General features: G+C 38.1%; 1 long non-coding RNA gene across 1 annotated transcript in view; it reads right to left on the reverse strand.

Annotated features, from left to right (window-relative positions):
- The window catches only part of LOC148653112 (uncharacterized), a 93811-nt gene that overhangs the window by 21498 nt on the left and 49840 nt on the right, over window positions 1–22473 (reverse strand). The gene's annotated exons all lie outside the window — the stretch shown is intronic.

The following is a 22473-nucleotide window of genomic DNA, read 5'->3' on the forward strand; positions in this document are numbered from 1 at the left end:
ATGTTGTATGTTTCCCAAGATTCAATGCACAAATGTGCCAGTCAGTTCACCACTCATCTTCCACCTGCCACTTCCAAGCAAAAACGCTTCCTTGTCAAAGAAACCTCGAATAAAGATTCAGCTTTCTCGGTCAGCGGAAACTTTCTACGGCAAAGGCTACCTGTACAGACACGATGGATGACATCCAAATGAAATGGGCAGCAGCAAGGCTTGAGAAAGGAGGAATTCAGAGACATTTATTCTAGAATGGAATGGAATGGAATGGAATGGAAGGGGCGAGAGTCCAAACAAAATCAGTAAGGGAGGTGCTGTACATAGAGAGCAGAGCCAAAAAGGAAAACCCTGGGGAAAACAAAATGTCAGAGGACAAAGTAATTAAATGCTTATACTGTACCTAAATATCAGGAGTATTGCAAACAAAAATCCAAGAAAGCTACAGCATTAGCATTCCATTTCAATGTAAATGGAATCAGTGAAACATAACTAACAGAGAGTGATGGTGATGCATATGACATTAGTGGATGTGGAGCAATGCAGAGACAGAAAAGCTGGAAGAGGTGGAGGTGTGGTACAACGCACCAAAGAGAACATTCAAGCACAGGACCTTAACATAGATGAGTCAAGGGTATCAGTACCTACTGGGTGCAATGCTTGCAATGCAGTCTTATACTGAAATGACAGATTGATTGTATATGTGAAGGAAGAAATGGTCATCATGAGAGATTTTGATTTTCCTCATACAGACTGAGAAAACCCATCAGGGATAACAGCAACTAATGTAGGCATCTTTCTGCCTCAGTGTCAGTCTCTGTGCAGCTGTCAGGCCACCTGCTAGAAGGAATGTCTGTACTGATCTAGTGTTATCACACTATAAATGGAGAGTTATATACTGTTAGATATACTGTTATAATACTGTATGTTTCTAAAACTGTAACAGATGAATACAAAACAAAAGTTTACAATTTATAAATTGTAATACATGCCTGGACACAAAATAACTGTCTCATCTTGAACAGAAAGTCTACAAGATTATTAAGGTTACAAGCATTAACATAGTTAACCCAGTGGACCTCTTCAGAATCAACACTGAAATCAAATAAGAGGATTTAAACAGAAACTAAGTGGAACTGCATTTAGAACAGAAGTAACCTTTTTTACACAGAGTTGCAGGAAACTGGAGCAAAACTGCTGAATAAGCCTCCTCATGTTTGTAAGGTTTCTTATATCCTTATGTTCATTGCAGACTTTGGAGTGCTAAATTCCTAACTTGCCATCTGCTAACTCTATATTCAGCCTCTTGCTCCCTGAAATCAAATAAAGATATTGGATTATTGGATATTGGATATTGGAGCCCATCTTCAATCACTCTTTGAGAATTAAGTTGCCTTGTAAGCAGGGTCTGGCCAGCTTTTATTCAAAGGAGTTTTCAAAAAGTACAGTCAAATATCTGTGTACATCTGTCTTCTTCACAAACACAATTGAAGTACTTATCTCTAAATACTGAATGTTGTTCTCAGCATAGACTAGAATTTAATGCTAAAGTAACCTGTAGAGGTGTCACTTGGTTTTATTCTGTACTGTTACATGAGGGGCCTGCTTGGTTATCTGATTTTGTCCTTTGCCTCCACTTACATGGTCTGGCATCATCCCCCAAACTAAGCACTTAAAAGTCCAAACATATCTGTAAAATGCTAAATGCTCTTTGTAATCGCACTGAGTCTTATTCCTCTTTATTAGATATGCCCTTTAAAATGTTAAAGCTCTATGGGAAACTATCTAGCATTTACTCATTTACTCTGTATTTATGTGTGGAGTGGGTCTGTCTGCTTTGCTGTTTCAGGAGGCACAATCCCATCATCCCCATGGGCAGTTCCTCAGAGCAGGCAGTCATAGCCAAAGGCATCAGCCCTGGATAAATGGTCAAGCAATGTATTTGTCAATGTGTGTTGTTGTCAGCTTTGAAAACTGTTCCTTCATTTTTCCTGCACACTGGCACATCATATACAAAACATGAGATGAAACAAAACGTTTTCTTGGACAACACTTAGCTCAGCTTGATTTTTTAATTAAACTGATTTATTGATGTCAGGAGCTTCTCCCTGAGCTATATAACTGGAAACAGGAAATGATGAAGTTTCATTGCTCTGGTATTTGCAGAGTCTGTTCACATGCTCTCCCTTTACTATGTGGTATACTGTACTCTCATGCAAAGCAGCATTAACCTACACATGAAAAGCTTGACACAGTATGTGCAACCTGATGCTAATGGCAGATGCAGGATTACTGTACATTTTCTTTAAAACAATTCCATATTAAGTTGATGTCTAATCTCTATATTCATCATCACATATTCCTCTAATACTGTGTAGATGTTTAGTCATTACCCACATCACACAGTTTATAGGGTGTCTTTATGACATGCAGAGTTATTAGGCTTTTTACAGCCAAATGACCTATCCATCAGAATTCCCTGAAGATGGGTTTAGGAACTGAGAGTCACTCATCAATTTTAGAATTTAGAGTTAATCTGGAAATCTAAAAGCTGAATGTCTCATACGATTTTCATCTTAGATTGTGTTCTTAGCAGAGCTTATTCCTTTAAAAAACAAGGGCAGACACCAGTTTTTTCATTTTTGTACTGTTCTTTTTGGGGTTTTTTTTTCAAAGAACTATGAACATTTCTCTAGTATGGAACTATATATTACATATAAAATACATGCCATGCATAAATGAATTTGATTGCTGACCACAATGCAGTATATGAATGTACTGTATGCTATGGTTGTGGCAGTCTGGAACAAACTATCCAGCCCTATTGTGAAAGCTGATACCCTGGTTACTTTCAAGACATTTCTGGGTGAGACCCTCAGATCAATGGGCTCATACAGTAGTAAACAAACAAGCTAGAAAGTAAGAATGTCCCCCTGTTGTTTAGAACTATACTTAAATTCGTATTAATCCTTGAAAATATTTTGTGTAGAAACTTTACTGTAGACTTCTGAACTGTCAGTGCACTCCGCAGTCCCTGTCTCTCAGCTGTCCATAAAATGGAATTGATTTCTGCTGTAGCACTGATAAAATGCTCACCTATTGCTTCGTGAGCAGGGCAATCATAAAAATTAAATATCGAGCCTGCTGACTTGTAAAAATTGAAGGCTGTCTTATATTTTAACCACTTCCATTTGCATTCTGAAATGACTAGGTCATAATATTTTTAGCAATACTTAATCAATTTAAGGATATTTTACTTGTCAGCTCAGACAGGTCATTGAGCTACTGCCGGAGTGTAGCAGATTAAGGTTGGAGACGAGAACACAGATCTTTCCTGGACAACTTGGATTATCTCTAATGGCATTGAGTAGTTGAGAGCAACCTTGAAGGTTCCTAATGACTCAGGGAGGGTGTGTATGGGAGGTCATTATACAGATCTCTTAAATCAATATAAGACTTCACAAATAATGGAAATACCTATCTTTTGAATACTTAGCATGAAATAATAAATGACAAACATGCAATCCACCAACAACAATTTTAAAAATGCTGTTATTCAGCAGATTATATTTCACTGGAATTATTTTTTAACTTCAACGCAGACTCGACTTTATTTTCTTGATACACTTAGCTTAGAACAAAATGATTGCAATCCACCCATACTTCAAACCTGTTGTCGGTGTTTGTAGTTGTTCTATTTACTTGAAAAATGGGGAAAAACTCAAATGAGTGGAATGCATTTGTTTACTTTTCATCGGGAATCAGAAAAGCACCAGGGAGGTGAAAAGGGGGATTACACTGGGAGAGTGGAGACCAGGGTCTTAAAACCGTAATTACTACTGTATGTTTCAAAAAGATTATCATTTGTATTGTGAACGGGAACACATCCCACTTTCCACTGCGGTCCCAGAGAGCGTTTATCCTTTATAAAATCAGTCCTCCAGGATAAAATTAGGATTTCAGTCAGGCAGCAGTGTTTTCTATTTATCTTGTATTTCCTTGCTGTGGCCCAGTAGTCTTATCTTTTAGATCCTCCAGCACAGCCATCCCTGCAAACTGAGGACAACTTGCAGTACCTGATGCATGAAGGATGAAAATGGGGCACACCAAAGAAATCTGGCTTAGTTTTAGAAGCAGCGATGTTACATTTATATGAAGTTAGTGTCTCGTGTAGAGCTGTCAGAGAAGAGAGAAAATGAAACCTCCGCCATGTGGCACAAAATATCTGGAAACTCATGGACATCAGTTCTTCCTGGGCTGTTGTTTCAAAGTCGCCAAGGTCAGCGCCCAAAAATCTGTTAACGTTTCCCAGGAGCTGCATGGGAAGGGAGAGAGGCTTGATAACAATGCAGGACAACACAGCTGCCGGCTTCCCGGACCTGCAACTCAAGCAAGAGCTCAAGCAATAGAATTAATGAATGAAATTAAAAAATTTGGCCAGAAGTGACTGACAAACACAGGATTAGGGCTTGTAGGACAAAAACAAACCAGGGCCGACCAAAAACTAAACAAGAGGATGGAAGGATCTCAGGGAAACTTCAAAAAGATCAGGAAGGGTGGGTTTTAGGACAGAAGAAGCACCTGGCTGGAAAGAAATTAGGCTGATGTGTACTTTGTCATTGCTGTAGGAGAAGTCAGGTGAAGTCAATCACTGAGTGTCTCAGCTGCATTAAGCAGTTCATAAGCAGATTGTATTCTGTTTAGTAGGAAAATCATATCATATCTTCAGCCTAAGATCATAAATAGGCTGCACTGGTGAAGTGGTGGTAACCTTCTGCTAACCTAAGAGAGCAGAAGATATTGACAAAAACTGGTCAATAGCCAGTGCATTAATGTGGAGATGTTCTTCTACTTTGACAATGAAAACAATCTTCCAAGATTATCATTTAAACCGTGGGCAGTATTTTAGCTGGCCTTTCAAAAATACAGAACCTGAAAACATCGCCTTTAGTCCTTTAATTTTTTAGAGGTGTATTAAAGCATTTAAGCCTCTTATCTGATCTGGCCGTTCTCTGACTCAGCCTGCCTGAAAAGAATTAACCGCAGCTTTTTAAACAGTGTTTTACACCAGTCTTAGGCAAATCATACCCTGCTCTTCCTTTAACATGATTCCATCACCAATTTGTTTAAACAACCTCAATTTCAAAAGTCTTTTCTATTGTCAGTAATGCTAATCAAAGGCTTTCTAGGATTGCTGCCCAGTAGTGAGTCAATATTGTGAATCTGTCTTCATTGCTTTTCTGGAGCCAATAAGCAATAAGCCTAAAACAGAACTTCCATTTGAGGGAATTAAGGTACAGCTGAAAGTCTAACACCAGCAACCTAGTTCCATGTAAGGAACAGGGAAGATTAACACCAAACTCCCTGCAATTTGTTTTCTGTGACAGGTTGAAAAAGAGGTGTCTACCTCCTTCTTTTTTAACAACAGACCTCCCATTCACAATTAATTCTCCTTGCTGACTCTGTCCTACTCAGATTTAAGACTGCCCTCTAAATTCTTAACAACATAGCATCATGGAGAGGTAGGAGTGCCCTCCTAACTTAATGAAGGACCTTTGTATTATTATACTTAATTCAATGATGCATACAGAGTATAAAGACTCCTCACTCACTGACAAGCCTTTGCTTTTTCATCAGGACATTTGCAGTTTTAAAATTCCAAGAGGGTGCCTGAACTTTTCTGAACTGCGTGATAATCTGAACATTCCCACAGCTAGTTGCCATTCAAATCCACTCTGACAAGTCTGACAGCTGCCCATGGCTGTTGTTTCATGTTTAGTTTTTTTTTAAAATAAAAAACACAACGGCATCAGGTCGAGGAGACGGCATATCTTCAATGTCAGAATGCAGTGCTGAGGGACTCTGTAGAGCACAGTCAGATCTTTGTATTTCTTGAAAGAATTCATAAAATAGGGTAATAAGGTAGCAGACACGAGGAAACTATTAGAACAATCCGGCTCACTTTATTGCTAAACGTATTAATGAACCCAGCCCATGCGGTGAAAAATAGCTTAATATACTTAAAATAAAATAATAAAGCACACATACACTTTATGTGTGTTTGTGTTCCTTTGGCTTAGTACTTCTCAAACCTATGTATTCTTTTCTCACACAGTCCATAGGAATTGTTCGTATTATTGTACTATCGTGCAGATACATTCTGCTACTGAGCGAATGTAACAGATTTCACACAGAGTGCATGCATGCATGCATTTTTTCCCATAATGCTTCTTAAAGAAAATATGTTCTTAGTGCACAGCAGAACTTTATACCTGACCTGTTTAGCTTTTAAAATGCAAATTCACCAGAGAAATGTGCTGAATGCATGTACTAATGAAATTACGCCTTTGGGCCAGGAATACACTACGGATCAGCCAATTCCTAAGAGTGTTGAATATCGTGGTGAAGGAATAAGCAGTTGACCAAGTGGATTATTTAGATCAGAGGAGATTCAAGTCTGCCATACACAAACTACTCCTAGTTTGTAGCAAGGATGCAGAAAAGCATGGATGCTGGGTTGAAAACTAACATATGTCCTCAAACAAATAATAATTGCTTGTGTGTATGAAAGCAGGGAGATGCTAAGCTCCTTAGAACTGAAGTTATTCTGTTAATCAGTAAAAAGGCTTTGAGCCACTAGAAAACCACCATTATAATGAAGAAATTGTTTTTTTTTCCCTTTTCAGTCTCATTAACTGATAAGTTTAATTGACTTAGGAGGCACCGACTACAAAGCACACATTAGCTCATTCAAGGGAAGATGGGGGGCACTGGTGGCACGCAGAGATCTTCACCCCATCAGGTGTGGACACGAAGGAGCCTGACAAGACAATCAGCGACCCGCGCCAGGGCAGCGTTGTGTACTCACAGCCCACATGTGCCTGGCTGAGATAATGCAATGCATAATGCACAGATGCTTTTTGATTAGATGGCCAAGATTTCCGCTTGTCTGATGATGTGTTTGGTTTGTTTCTATCTAAGGTGATACAATAGGAGTTTCTCCTTTGGAGAGGAACGGCAGACGGTCAGACACACACAGCAATGACCCACCGGGGGGCGGGGGTGTGGAAAATGGACAGATGGATTAGAGAGATCAAGGTTGACTTTCAAAACAGGTTTTCATAGCACGGGCTGTTGTCCAGGGATTAGTGTGCCTAATTGTAGTCAGATGAGAAAACAGTAACTTTATATACACAAGCTGTGGGGGAGCCTCAATAGGCAGTTTTAGCTGTAAAGAAGCCACTTTACTATTTCATGTCAGTGATGTAGCAGGGCTTGTGCTTCTCTTTTATCACATTTCAAACCACATCAAAGTAAACGGGGTATTTATTTAAATCATTTTCACTACAATGAAACAAAACATGACATTCTAATTAATCGCAATGCAAATAGCTCTTGAACAGGTCATCCTTTGTATTTTGGCTCCTCTAATTGAAAAATGTTAAGACGAGTGCCTTTTCATTATTTATTTATCTCTTGATGGGTCATGTCAGCTCTTAGAATGTTATATATTTTTTCCAGGAGGGATTACTCATATTGTGCCTTAGAACAGTACATACAAAAACTGCCTCAGGCTTTTTTTTTTTCTTTTTTGCCTTGAATGAGACAAGACCCAAAGTGCAAAACACTGCACTATTACAGGCACAAATCAACATCCATTTTCTGGTACAGATATTGTGTGCCTTACTGCCTTAAACACATTCCTTGAGTGCTAAAGACCCCACACTTTATTCGCAGACACAGTATCTTTGTTTTCTGGTGCAGCAAATACGCTGTCATAATTAATCAGCCCGGGACGAATGATCACAATATCATCTTTTCAAATACAGAAATTACAATGATAATTTGTAATTCTAATATATACTTACTTGGTGTTTGTAGCACCATCCCTACCAATTTAACCAAGGTGGTCTCAGTAGGATTGGGGCTGCTATAAAGTTGCTGATGTTTTTTTTTGAAGTCTTAGTCTTTCTTATTGTTGCCCTTAGTGCTCCCAATTCCCCATTCTCTCTATTCTATTGTCTCTCTCATCTTTGCTCCTTTATTCTGGATTCCTCAGGGCCCCTTTATTCTCAGGATTTCTCTCTCACAATACTATCGCCATGGAGAAGTGCCGACAAAAAGAACCGATGGCTTGTTCAGTAAACATGGCAGAATATGTCCTGGCAATATCTGTACAACCCTGCTTCATACTTCATGGCATAGAAGCAAAAGCCGTTATCCTTAGCTCATTAGACGAACGCGACCTACTTCAAACACGTCTCCTCTTTTAAATCTTTAATCGTTGTAAAAATCATAGTAACAGAATTCTCTGTTTCTTCAAAAACTTTTTTTTTGTCTGTATTCTTTTCTTCCCCCTTAGGGGGATGACAACCTACATAAGTAGATATATATCAGGCTTATTAGTTTTTCCTCTCCTCCTCTCCCCATTTCTTCTTCAAGGAAGATGTGTTTCCTTCCATGACAATAAATGGGGTTTTTATACTGTATATTTTCATAGTCTGTCAGCTACTCAGTAATAACACTTCTGAACAAATGCAAATTTGAATATGATGTTTTAAAATGCCGTAGGTGATAGCTTAAATCTGTTGCTACTCATGAGTTTGGACTTTTTGTTGTTTTTTTAGCGAGATTTACTGTACATGAAATTGCACATTAAGTTTGTAATTTACAGTACATGTGCATAGAATTAGCTTATAGATCTTTCTTCTGGGGTAAAGAATATATACAGAATACATCATAACAAGACAATTAGTACTTAGCACATCTACTACCAAACAGGCAGGGTCCCCAGCTTTCAGCACAGTTTGCAAGCTCTGTTTTCTAAAAAGAAGCAGCACTGCATGACTGCATCTTAGCTTTTGGCTACAGCTATAATGAGCTATTATCATAAACAACACATTAACACATTGAGCCGTGCTGTTCCACTAGGACTGCAGGCATCTGCTGTTTCTTTGACCTGCTCCAAACAGCGTTGCAGTGGGCAGAGGCAGTGCAGCACAATCTCAGAATACAAATGGCCTTGAAAGTTGCCTGTTCATGCAGGAGAACCTCCTCCTGTGTTTAAAACAGAGCTCTGATTCTAAGTGCTCTGATGAAGTTTCGAGTTTGTATCTGTGGAACCCTGAGACACAGTGTCCAAACAACAGGAGAAGCAGAATAATGCTATTCCTTATTGACAAGCAGCAGGTTATGCCTACCTTGAATCAACCATGCATTCACCGCGTTTAGCACCTTTGTATTTCAGTTGATATTTTAAGATCAGCTCTCGCATCAGCCTTTTTGTAACCTTCTGTTTTCATTTTCTGTAATTAGTTTCTAAATCATAGCATCTCTCATTCTGAGCACTGCAATGACGCATCTATTTTTTGACACAATATAATCTCAGGATGCTTCAGCTAGGAATTGTGCATTTTAACTATCATTAAAATAAGTGTAAAATCCTACTTGAAACAAATTTTAACGATGGCCTTTCCCAACAATACCAATTAGTGTTAAGGAAAACACAGATTTGGCTCTTTATAATTTTTAATTTTAAAGCTAGAATAGAATATTTCCTTGTTCAGTCCCTCTTAAGATACTGCTTGGATTTCTGCTGCTTCGCCTCTAGTTTCTCTGTTCCTTGCCTCCTCTTGTTTCAGAAGTGAGGTGAATAATAATGGAAAAGATCTAGGCTTCTGGATTTTTCTTTCCCACAAGACTCGCCCCCTGGTCTCATCAAAAGAGGAAAAATTTACCTGCCAGTCTGTTTGTCTGTGCATCAGGAACACAGTTAGTGAGCAAGGGTTAGAGAGAGATATATTACATTGATAAAGATTTATATTTACAGAATGCAATTGAAACCGTGCTGCATGCCTGGTTATCAGAATGGAGCACAATCGAGGTAGAATGCATATTTATGTGATTGACTGAGTTTACTGTATGTTATTTCGAGTTTGTGAATTAGAAAATGCAGACGAACACTTGAGAGTGATACTGGACACATTCCATTGGAATCAGAAAATCGCTGCTGACAGGTTATTTACTATTGTCAACCCCTTTCCTCCTATAAAAGCAATCCAGTGCAAATCTTCTCAGTATATGTCAGTTTTGCTGGCTCTCCTTATGCCTGTGCTTAATGCCTGTTACACTTTATCATACTTTAGCATGTTTTTTATGGACTGAAGGGATAAGAAAACCACAAGAGACCATTTGCTGAAAGATAACACTGCAAGCCTTAATGGAATACAAGCCTCAGGCATGTGATGAATTTAATTTGGATGTGCTTTATCAATATCATACACCTTGCCACACGTGTGTTGAAATTCAGCTGGAACATATTTTCAAATTAAAACGTCTACACAAAGGGTGATGGGTGTGAATGGATTTCAGAAATGAAAAACATAAAGCGATGAGAGTTTCGGTTTCATTTGCAAACTGGCAAGTCTGTTTTATACAGTACTGGCCCCCATTTCAATCCCCTGCCTAACAAATTATTGATGGAGAAAGATGAGAGTAATAAAAATAATTTACCAGCTGGAGGGTTCTCAGTTGGTTTTCCAAAGATCTGGGCATCAAGTGACATAGGTTCCCAATACCATGATCGCACGTATTGTCATATTATAGGGTCAGTCCTACTTGCAAAATGCTGATTAGTGTTTCCATCCTGTTGTGTTACCTAGGTAAACCACCCTTTTTCTCCTTCTCTGCAAAGGCAGCTCTAACGAGACTTACTTCCACATGGATGATTCACACAAGATTGCACACACTTCAGTACCTCATACATACTGTACGAATGATTGCATGCAGTCTTGTTGGACACTATTTCTGGTTGCTGAGAGTTACTGCTACTATGCAATGAGGGATACTGTAGAGTGGCCTAAAGGGTCTTTGTGCATAGGCGTATCTCAAAAAGTACTCCTGCCATTAATGTTTGCACACCTGGTACTGCTTACACTGGTTTAAATTCACCTATGTGATGGCTTGAACTTGTGTACAGGAGGAAGTGATTGTCTCTACTACAGAAGGAATGTCTCTGAGGGTAACAAGAAGATGATAAATTAGACTATACTTTAGAAAAGGGATTCCCAATTCTGGTTTTGGAGGACCACACACCTGCTGGTTTTAGTACCACTGCATTTCATGAGTAAAATAAAATCCCCAAACGTCTGAGCAGAAAGAAATTGAAATATTTCAATCATGCAACGTGTTCATTTAATTGAGGCTTCAAATAGGTAATTAAGCTCAGCTGCAATGAAAATCAGCAGGTGTGAGGGCCTCCAGGACAAGAATCGGGATCCCCTGCTGAACAATACTGTATTATATTTCTGAAGACCATGATTCTGAAGAGACTGGTACTTATGAAACTGGTAAAGAGTAAGAAGAGAAGCCTCAGACTCAGACCTGATTGGTGTCTCCACTTTCTTTCTGTTTGGCTACAATGAGATTAATTTAATTGCATTTACAGTATATAATCCTTTTGGAATCCTTTAAATCCCAAAGGATTCCAAAGCATTACACAAAGAGGAGAGGACCTTTATCCACTACTGAAGTGCAGCTCCACCTGGGTAATGTACAACAGCCATTATGCATAAGCAGATGTGGTGGAAAATTGAGAAATATTTGCAGCAATTAAATTAAGTGGAATATTTAGGTAGTCCAAAACATGCTCGTCTGTTGAAATTGTGTTCAGAATCCATGTTTGTTTTATTACAGCTTTAGCTGATTCCTCCCATCAATGGTGCAGAAACGGTTTTATGAAAAGGGCGTTCTGTCATATTATTCAAATCATGTGATTCTGGTGCTGCTTAGCCAATATTTGCCATGCCTGCTGACCTTAAGATGCAACTGCGCTTACAACCCAATTTTCTCAATTTTGCTGTGGCCAGTTTTGTTTTTCTAATGTTTGTTACTTGAAGCACGTTTTTAAACATTGTCAGTATTGTTTTAGGTGTTCCTCACCTACCCCCATTTGGGCCAATTGAATTAGGATAAAAATCAATAAAAGGCAGTGCTGTATGGGAATTAAGATTTGTGCAGTATTCTACCAGACAATGAAATGACTGTGCTTAGAAGATTCTTAGCCTGTAAAACAGGGCAAAGTGATCTGTAGACCATGATAAATATGCCACTGATGATTCTGATTTTGCCCGTTTGTGAATATAAGGTACAGAGATTTATATTTACAGTAAGTCCTGTTTTAAACTAAGCTGAGATGTCCTGTTACACAAGACAATTGTCACCCCATTGGCATCAAATTAATCCTGATACTTTCTTTGAAAAGGTGTAGTAAAAATCCTGAACAATCTTAATGAGCCCTACCAATGCAAGGGGTCGGCAAAAAGGGACATGCACCACTCCCCACAAAATTAAACCAGATCATTTATTTTCAATTTAAAGTACACATAGCAAATACACTGAAAATACCATATGGTCGCCTGCCTTGCTGCTCACACTGTTTGTACATGGAATGAGTGATAGAATAACTCCTTTGTTGAAATAATACAGTTTTCTATTTAAAGGTCACAGGCAATTCAGCTGTAGGTGTCCATATCCCTCAATAAATCAAATTAGAATCTGAGCACGACAGCTGCTTGCCTCCAATATTTCAGCAGCATGCATACAAATGGAAATAGCTGTTTCTTAAGATTGTTTAATGTTTATTCTTTTCTTTTCAATTAGAATCACAGCCACTACCAGCGCTCATAATATTAAACAACTAGCTATTGATATACTGATATTGGTATCTCATTCAGGATATTAAATTAAGTGTTAATGCATGATGTCTTTGATATTGGAATGATACAGGTTATTTAATTTTTAATGAAGTGTATTGTGTGTATAACAAACAATATTATATACTTTGCTTGTTATACACACAATGCACTTCATTAGTGACTTAACAATACAGCCTTTCCCCTCCCTGCTCTACTGTGGTCTTTTTTTGCTGTGACACCTGCATACGGAAAACTGAGCACGTTCCCCTGACCTGGCTGTTGAAGCATTGTATTGTTGGATCTCAATAACATTGACCGTACGTATAATACCAAGCAAAAAGAACACAGTTTAATATAGAATGAACTAAAATTGTTTTATTATAAACCATTAATTTACACCTTAAGCTTTGACCTGTCATACAGCTTAATTTGCAGAATACAGCATTTTGCGTTTTCACAGCTTATCCTGTTTCATATTACATCACTCTAAAGTTGCCTTTGTCTGATTCTGCTTTCCAGTTAAAACCACTAGCACTCTACCAATTATGCACTTAGGGGAGGTGCTTTTCACTGAACATCCCAGCTAATGAGTCTGGGCCTCATCAATCCCTCAAGTGTTCACAAATGACAAATAAGAATGATTGACATTATCCTATGATTTCTTAATTTCACTGCAAGAACATGTAAATGTGTGCATGTTTTGCTATTTTTATTTGATTATGGCTTTATGGCGGGATTTTCAGCTGTCTATTTTCATAACCAATTATTTTCAATGCAGAGAAATCTCAAAGCTTTGGGGTGTTTTGTTGGGTTGAATAGAGGCGCTTGATAACTCATAGCTCTATAGCAGACTTTGGATTTCTGTAGAAACAACATCACCAGGGAAGAAAACAGTGAGGGGATGAGAGAGAGGTAAACTGTCTGCTAAGAGCATCAGAGGATAGAAATAAAAGCCTGAAGCAAAAGCACTGCAAACAATTACGCATTGTACCAGAGGTAAAAAAAATGTACAGCATCCAGAGATTTAAACAGAAATGTAGAGTTTAGCTATAAAATATACCATGTTCCCAAATATAAACAACTGCATCTTTGGAATTTCACATTTTTATTATAGGGGAAAGACTGCTGTATCTGCTGCAAGCGTTTCCTTAATGTTAAGCAATTTTCGCTATTTTTTAAGTTTTTTACTTGTACTCTTGAGATTGCAGATGAGAGAACTAGGGGCACTTTTTAGTTTAAACAATAAGACATGACAACGGATAGCTTTCATGTATTAATTGTTTTATCCATCATCTGTCACAGGCATGTGGCGCAAGGACCCTCACAGGTTATCTCCACCTCTTTTGTAAATTTCTTGTCCAGGTGATGGTCTGGCTTTATTTTAAATATAACAAAACTACTTTTCAACAGATGCACAATATTAAGTGTATGGCCCAATGCAAAGAGTGGCACCCACAGCCCGTCTAAGCTGCACACTTCTTTTATTGCACGAGCTCTGACACACCCCTTCATACAAACCCAGACATGAACTTTCACCATTCCAGTCCAGTTCACAATAATGCCGTTAGTGGAGGCAGGTGAACATGTTTACTGTCTTTACAAATACTCACCTTTGCACAGTGAGTAGCACTCTCTGGTCTACAAGGCAAGGTCTGTGGCCTCATAGTCAGTGCACCTTTTTTGCAGGGTCATCTGCCACAGGGGTACATGAATACTGATTAGCCATGATCGTCTAAAGAGTCTCCTTTTTCTGTTTTGTATACAGGTATAATCAACATAAGCAGCCCACATTAGCTGTTTTGCCATTCTTAGAGTAGAGAGAGAGTAGAGTAGTTTATTGCCATATGTAGACACACATTGGAATTCTTAATCACGCTGATCTCTCATGACACAGTACAACAGACAACACAGATGGCACCACACAATGTAGGAGGTCATGCTGAGGTCATCAGTATGGTATTCCCTTATCTTGACCAATAAATCTGTCTTGATGTGGTTCAGCTAAGAAACATTATTTAGAGTTAGAATGGTTTAATATACTGTATATATAAAAATTAATATATTCATTAAAAAAACGTATGCTGGTTTTTCTCTAGCTCTACGCTGTGTCCACATCAGTCTATTATTTTAAAATTCCATATGCAAGACATCCATGACAGTTGATGGTGTGTAAACTGAAGAAACAGGAATACACAATAGCAGTTGTAAGCAATGTCTACCTAGTGCTGGTGGGGACATTAGCTAGACTTAAAAAGTAAATGTAGATACCCAATCTTAAATAGATAGATCTAGATCATATCTAGCGTATCCAGACAGATCAGGTTAGATAGCCTAGAAGATTACATTTTCCCTTTCAATTCTGTAAACATCATTTGAATAAGTGACCTCTACTGTACGCTGTCAGATGATTAAATTGTTACTACAAGTACATACAGTAGATTGGACTTACTGCATACACCTTATTAAACTTATTAGCGAGAAGAACTCGAGGACACTTGGTCTTAGTGTGGAATGCAGTGGTTGGGATTTCATTTTTAGAGTTACAAAACAAAGACATTTGAATATTATAACCTTGTTTAAAAGCTATTTCAGGCTTGCTGAGTGGTAATAATTTATCACTGGTAGCTAAAGGACAGAGCTCTGCCACATGAACACAGATAGACATCTGTAATTCAATATTTTCCACCTCATTTCAGACTCTTGTAAACTGCAGTCCAGTGACTTTTCCATTAAAACAGGAGGTGTAGTCACACTTTTCTTTTCACCCTTTTATGAGTGTGTGTGTTCGGATACACTGAAGCTTGCCTTATCACACTAAAAAAGGAGCATTTTTATCCCCTCTGCAATTATACAAAAGCTCATGATAACCACATTGTCGGCATCAGAGAAAAATCAAATATCCAGAACTGTCACTGGCCCTTCCTGTCTCCATTAAAGGCTTGATTTTAGCTTGAACTGGGAAAGCAGTGGGAAAAGGGTGTCTGTATCTGTGATCTTTATGGGAGACCAGATCAACTAACCAATAAAGGGAAATCTGAAATGTGCAATTCACATCACTATAACACAGGTCTTCTAAATCAGCCATTCTCAGATGATTTAACCTGCACTGAAGAGCAGCTATCTTACAGTGCAGCCTCCAGTCATAATTGTCTTAAGTGAAACCAAGTCATAAATCATTAGAACCACCACATGGCATCTGATGGCCAGCCAGTGGCAGATTTCTGAAGTGTGTGAAAAGTAACTAGTCTTCATTTATTTTTGCCACTGGGCTGCAACAACTGCGTGTTAGTTCAAATAGCGCTATGAATTCAGAGCTCCCCAGCTCTCCTGTAGTTTCAAGTTGCTTTTATGCGAGACTTTCACAAGCCAGCTCAAGGGCTGAGTATACTGTACTTCAAATATTGTTTGAAAGTAGCTCCAAACAAGCAGGAGAAAACTGAAGAATGCTGCTAAAATATTCATTTGATGGCCTTACTCATTCAGGTGTCTTTCAGATTTGATAATACTTTCTGAAATCTGTATCATATTATTATATACAGGAGCACTTTTCCTAACTAGTCACATATCAAAATTCCAGATGCTGTCAGAAACAATACAAGTGTGCTCTTTCAGACTCACTTCAAAGAAATATCAACATGGGTATCACAAAAGTTGGCTCAAATATTCTTTAAGCAACTTATGACAGACTTTTTAAATGAATATTTTTATTCTTCCAATCAATAGCTCATAATCCATACTTTATTCAGCTTTGACCTTAAAGTCTCTTTGCGTTTGGTCTGTTCAACAGGGGTTCTTAATGTTTAAAGACACTTTGAGAGGAGATATTGATTGTGCTTATCTTAAAGCAATAGAGCATGCTTACCGAAATATGCAGTACTGACAGCTCAGGAAACATTTCTACTTTTATATCCTTCTGTGTGACAAAACTGCACAACATGTGCTTTAGATTCCATATAGATAAAGAAACAGTCTTTGCTGATAATAAAAATAAATAAATAAGGATTTTTGAGGCTTTGATTTTGGCCTTTCGTCTGTGAACACTTCTAATCTTGATCCAGGTCAGATTGTGACATTTGTAGCATTGGCTCTGAGATTGATGTCACTGGCCATTATTATACAGGAGACAATTTGGCGTGAAAGGTTCCCCTAGCACACATCAGTTTTCTATAGTCTTTTTGCTCTCTTGACATTTAATGTCCCTTATGTCTGATATGGTCTGATAACCTCGAGAAGCCCATCTGCTTATTATAGAAAATAATAAAAAACTAGCCCCCTGTCTCCCCAAACTCTCTACTGACTTGTGAGTATAAAATCTTAAGAATTTCTTTTTCTTCAGTGCGTTTGCAACTTGCAAGAATTTAAAAAAGAAAGGAGTAAGAACTGGCAAACTTGTAAGACCATAAAATATTTTTTGAAACCCACGTACAAATTTACAGTTTTAAATTCTTGAGATTTTCTTCCATTCTAAAACCACACAATTCTAATGTGTGGAGGGACTTAATCATATAATTGATTTCCCGGTTCTTTAATTATGCACATGAGGGTTAGAGCTTGTTTTCTGAAAATTTAATCAATCAATAAATAATGCCCTGATTCAATAGAGCTCATTTAAGCCTCTGAAGAAATAATACTTAAAGCACATTAGCCCACATTGTAAAGGTATTCTTAAAGAAGAGATCCTGGGTGACTCAGTCAGAAAAGGCATTTCTGTAAAAGAGCAGAGTGACATCTGAATGATGCACCTTGCCAGAGGTAGCTGATTGAAAGAGGTGGCCTGAGTGCCCTTATTACGGGATTAGTTAAGACAGGAGAGGGCAGGAAACACCATCTCTGCTTGGGTGACAATAGATGGTGGTCTCAGGTCATCCAATACAGCTGAACCATTTAAATAATCTTGCCAAGCTCTGCAATGCTCCAGCCTCTCCCTACCTCAGCTCTAACACTAACCAGCATCACAGCATCACAGATCATAAAATCACCCCAACCCTAGGTCTGACTTTGACATCAGACCTAACTGTGCCATTACTCTCCTTCCCTGACCCATATATTGTAGATCAAAATGAATATGTTCCAAGCCTCCTCAAAACATTATAAGCCCAACAGGGTCATGGATCTTAGCTGTGGAAGCTCAGGTTTTAGCTTTGGAATGCTTCATCACATGCCATACCTGCGTAATTAATGTATAATTATTTGCATAACCAGATAGGTCAATTAAATACAAATTCCAATTCATGATGACAGTCTAGAGAGCTCCCGTTTATACAGGAGTTATACAGGCCGTTTACTGGAGTAATTTGATTGAAGTACCTTGTTCAAAGGTATGGCAGCAGCATCCCACCCAGAATCCGAACCCAGAGCCCTCCAGTTCCTAGACCAGAGCCCTAACCAGTCTTCCACGCTGCTCACACTCAAAAATATCAGTGTTGCTTTAATCCACCAGTCATTTAAAAAATTAAATTCCAGTTACCACACATACCAAAACAATGATTTTCTTAAAATGTAGTTGCCATATATATATGTTAAGCAAAACATTATTAGTGCTTCTTCCTTGTCAAGACTTACCTGCTATGAGTCAATGCCCTTGAAAATGTTATGAGGCAAACAATGAATTTTACAATGATGACAAGTGTTTCAATCACCCACTCCGCTCAGAATTGATTGGCGTTTTACGAGCAGCACTAATTCCAAATAGCCACCTTTGACTTGCTGGGCAATTCTAAGAACTACCTCTGTGCTGCTGTAATTATCATCGAGCTGGAGCAGCATATTAAATGTGGCCATTACTTCTTCTTGTCTCCAGCTGTGTACAGCTGCAGTCTTTTATAACTGTTGAGTCATAAAACCATATATTATAGTACCACAGCTGTCATAATAGCCTGTTGGAGAGGTATTCCCTTTTCAATCCCCTGTTTCACCATTGCACTGTTTACTTATTGAGTAAATACCTGTTTGAAATTCAAAGTCTATAGGACAGACAAATAATATCACATTGGGAAAATCCCAGTTTTTATACACAATATAAGAAAGTTGGAATTGAATGCCTTTAATTAAAACCAATTCATCAATTAAAATGTTTTTAACAATATATTTGTACTCTGCTTTAAAACATAATAACTCTCACTCTTTGGCTTATGGTTTCTGTCTATAATGAACGAGGCATTTAAAGACGTACTAGAGAGTAAGTCAATAATTTAGCATTTTAGCTCTGCATGTGTCCAATATTATCACATTTGTGTCATACAAAGTATTTGTTGCTCTTCTTTGTAGCACAGGAAAAGATGCACATCTGAATTCATGCTGTGCATGGGCACTTTCAGGCAATGTTGCTGAGGAACAGTCTGACAGGGCTGTGTCCTTCAAAAAAGCTCAATCTCTACTCGAATGAGAAACTGTAATAATGTGGACCTGTTCTGGAAAATGTTACCTGTTTCTTTCTAAGAGGTTGTCTATGCCCAATATTTTGTATTTAAGGAGGGATTGGGCAAGAGCTGGGGGTAGTGGTTAGGGATTTGGACTGGAGAGTGATGGGGTCAAATTCTGGGCAGTAGGCTGCTGTTATACACTTGAGCTAAGGATCTTCACTCAGATTCCTCCAGTAAATGCCCCATTGTATAACTAGGTCTCTAGGTCTAATTTGCAAATTAAAAGTTATTTTCTTTTAATCTTCCTGGCAAAATAAAAACAAAAGTTTAATTGCACACACTGAGAACTTCCACATCTAACATACTGAAAGAATCAACATCTGCAAATCCTTGGTGATTTGTTCAAGTATTTCCTCTCTGCTATTAATTGTCATGAAACAATGTATGCTTGATCTTTAGGGCTTACATTAACTTGATATCTCCTTGTGTTTTTAAAAAAGCACATTTTTGTGAACAATATTCTGTTATCCACATAATCCAAAGAAACATGTCTGTCTCTCGCTTTATTACATTACAATGATGAGTTTTAAAAAGACCTGTCTCTTCCAGGCCTGGACTTATTGGAGTTCAGTATCTTTGAGGCAGCTAGAAAGTGTCAGAGATCACTTGGAAAAGATGAATTAGACCTGATGTGTGTTTTACTGAGGGCAACAGGGGTCTTGGCTTGTAAACAGCACAATGCTATTCTTCTGGCCCTTTCCTCATTATAAATGATACCTCCAATTTCATGTTTTATTAATCTAATGGCAGAACATTTCTCATCCTTTTCACTACTATAACAGAACCTCGTTCCATGAGATTCCACTGAAAAGTAAAGTTATTAGTTTTTTTAACGGTACTCAAACATCAATGTCCCTGCTAGTTCTTTGGCAACAGCTCTGCGGCTCAAAGATCACAAGGAAAATGGGGCAATAGACTGAAGTCCCGCTTGCACTGTATCCTCAGAGGAGACAGTGCCTCAGAGGAGTTCGAAATGAGTCGAGATAAACCCAAGACTAAGACTGAGGCGAGAGTGAGAGTGGGTCAAACACACATTGGCACTGGAGAAGTTTGATTTCCATCATCTTCACACAGCACTGCAAAGCACCTTCTTTGAGTCTTATGAGGATCCATCCATCCAGTTTCTGTCAGGGATACCTGCTCTTTGCAGGGCACACACACACACACACACACACACACACACACACACACACACACACACACACACACACACACACACACACTTCTGCATTCAGGAGATGCCACTTAACCTGGTGAGCGTCAGTTTGGACTGGGGGGGGGAGGGGAGGGGAGCACATGGGGAAAATAGGGGATAATAAAAGCTCTGCACAGAGAGCACCCCACTTCGCAATCAGACCCAGGACCCCAAGAGCTGTAAGGCACCAGCACGAAATACCATCCCAGCCTTTTGAAAAAACACATGCTGAATATTTTTGCCATGAAACCATAGGTTTGAAAACACCACTGGACTCATTTAATGATGTTAGAAAAAACAAATGTGATGTGTTTAAGTAAAAGCGGTGTAATAAGGCCTTCACAACGAGCTACAAAGAGTTATTGCAGCATAAATGGATGAATTTAAGAAAATCTTTAACATCTAAAGCCTTTTTATGATCTTCTTTGCAGACTTGAAAGAAACGGTGACTGTTTCACAATAAGAACTACATAGCAGTGCTAATACCAAACCAGTGAGTCTACAGTTCAACACAAGATCTAAATAAGGGGAAAAAAAAACATTTTTTTTCAACTCATTTTCTCTAGTTATTGGATTCATTTTTCCATTCTGAAAAACTGAAGACTAAAATGTGGTTTGATTTTGCAGAACAAGGTGTCACACCAAGATTACATGTCGGATGTGCTTAGTTTATGAAAACAATTGAGCTGCTTGAGAGCATTAATACTATCGCAGCAAACATTTAATCAAGTAAAAGAGTCCTGAAATAATTCCATCCCTGATGTTGGGGTGATGAGTGAAAGATTGATCAGCAGTGTGGCCACAATGAGGAGCAGCAGCAGGTGGCTCCAGCTCTGTTTTTTCCTTTCAAAACAGCCAGTTCAGTTTTCTGCTTCACTGACCTGATCCATAAAAGCAATGGTGAGAAATCAGTGCTCAGACGACCCACTGGGTAGACAATGGACACTTACTAACATCATGCTCCTTCCAGGAACTAATGATGTAAAATAGCAGGGAAGAAAGGGGCTTAAACATTTACAGAGAATATACAAAGTGAAATGGTTTTTCATGACACAAATACAGATTTTGCATTAAAAAATGGAGAATGTCTCACAGATCAATTTTTTTTCTGTTGATGATTATTTTGTGTTGGTGCTACAGTTAGTTTTGTAGGTGCTGTAAAAGCTCACAGGCACTCTCCTAATTATTTTCTTTGGCTACAACAGTAAATTTCTAGTATGCCTGACAAAACCTAGCAAGGTACAGAATTAAGGAACAGGTGTTAACATTAAAAATATAGAATCTATCTCTGCCTTATGCACAGTGACTCTTCTTACAGAGGAAACAAATTCTGAAATACTAAAAATATCACACCTTTTGACAATTCAGAATTTTGGTCAGCGAAAATCCATTAGCAATACAGGCAGTAGAAGGTGTTTTAGTGTGTTTAGTGAACAGTAGTCTTTTCCCAGTTCTCCTTGTTCCTTTATGGTGCCTTTGTCTACAAAAATGTCAAACCTTTCATTACCAGAAGACTCATTAGGCAGTATTTACTTGTTTGGTTTTGTCACTTTTGATGGATGTCTTAACAGATTTCCACTTAATGGGTATTACCTTTGTCATTAATTTTATACCTCTGTTTTATACCTTTTTGTTAATGGTCTGTAAATAACATCCTTCATTTCATTGAATATTATTGGTAGAACATCACCATGGATATTAGTACCTGTAACACTTATACCTCATTGAGGATAATACAATTTAATATTGACCTTTTGTTTTTCATCAGCATGAGGCATGTTGCTGATTTATTCCTTGGTAAACATTAAAGGGAAATAATTCAATATATTGGTCATTTGGCTTTTAGGGTCTAAATGTTTCCCATTATTATCTCTGAGACATTTTAATTTATCCTATTTATTTTTCTGCTGCTGTAATTCTAAAGGATTCTTCATTTTAGACTCCATTGCAATCTCCAACTCCTTCTCTACCTTTCTATTAATTATTTTGATCCAATATTTCAATTTGTTGTCTTTTTAAATAGTGGGTGTTCTTTTTATTCACTCTATATAGTGCTTCAATTCTCCTTATATTTATTGTAATTGTTGTGTTAAACAATTTCGGAGACTGCTTTCTACATTGATTAGCTCATTTTTGTAACAAATCTATTCTATACTTCAAGCATCTTAAA

Source organism: Lepisosteus platostomus, chromosome 10 (genome assembly GCF_059453375.1).
Source record: "Lepisosteus platostomus isolate fLepPlt1 chromosome 10, fLepPlt1.hap1, whole genome shotgun sequence".
In the NCBI taxonomy this organism is placed as follows: Eukaryota; Metazoa; Chordata; class Actinopteri; order Semionotiformes; family Lepisosteidae; genus Lepisosteus; species Lepisosteus platostomus.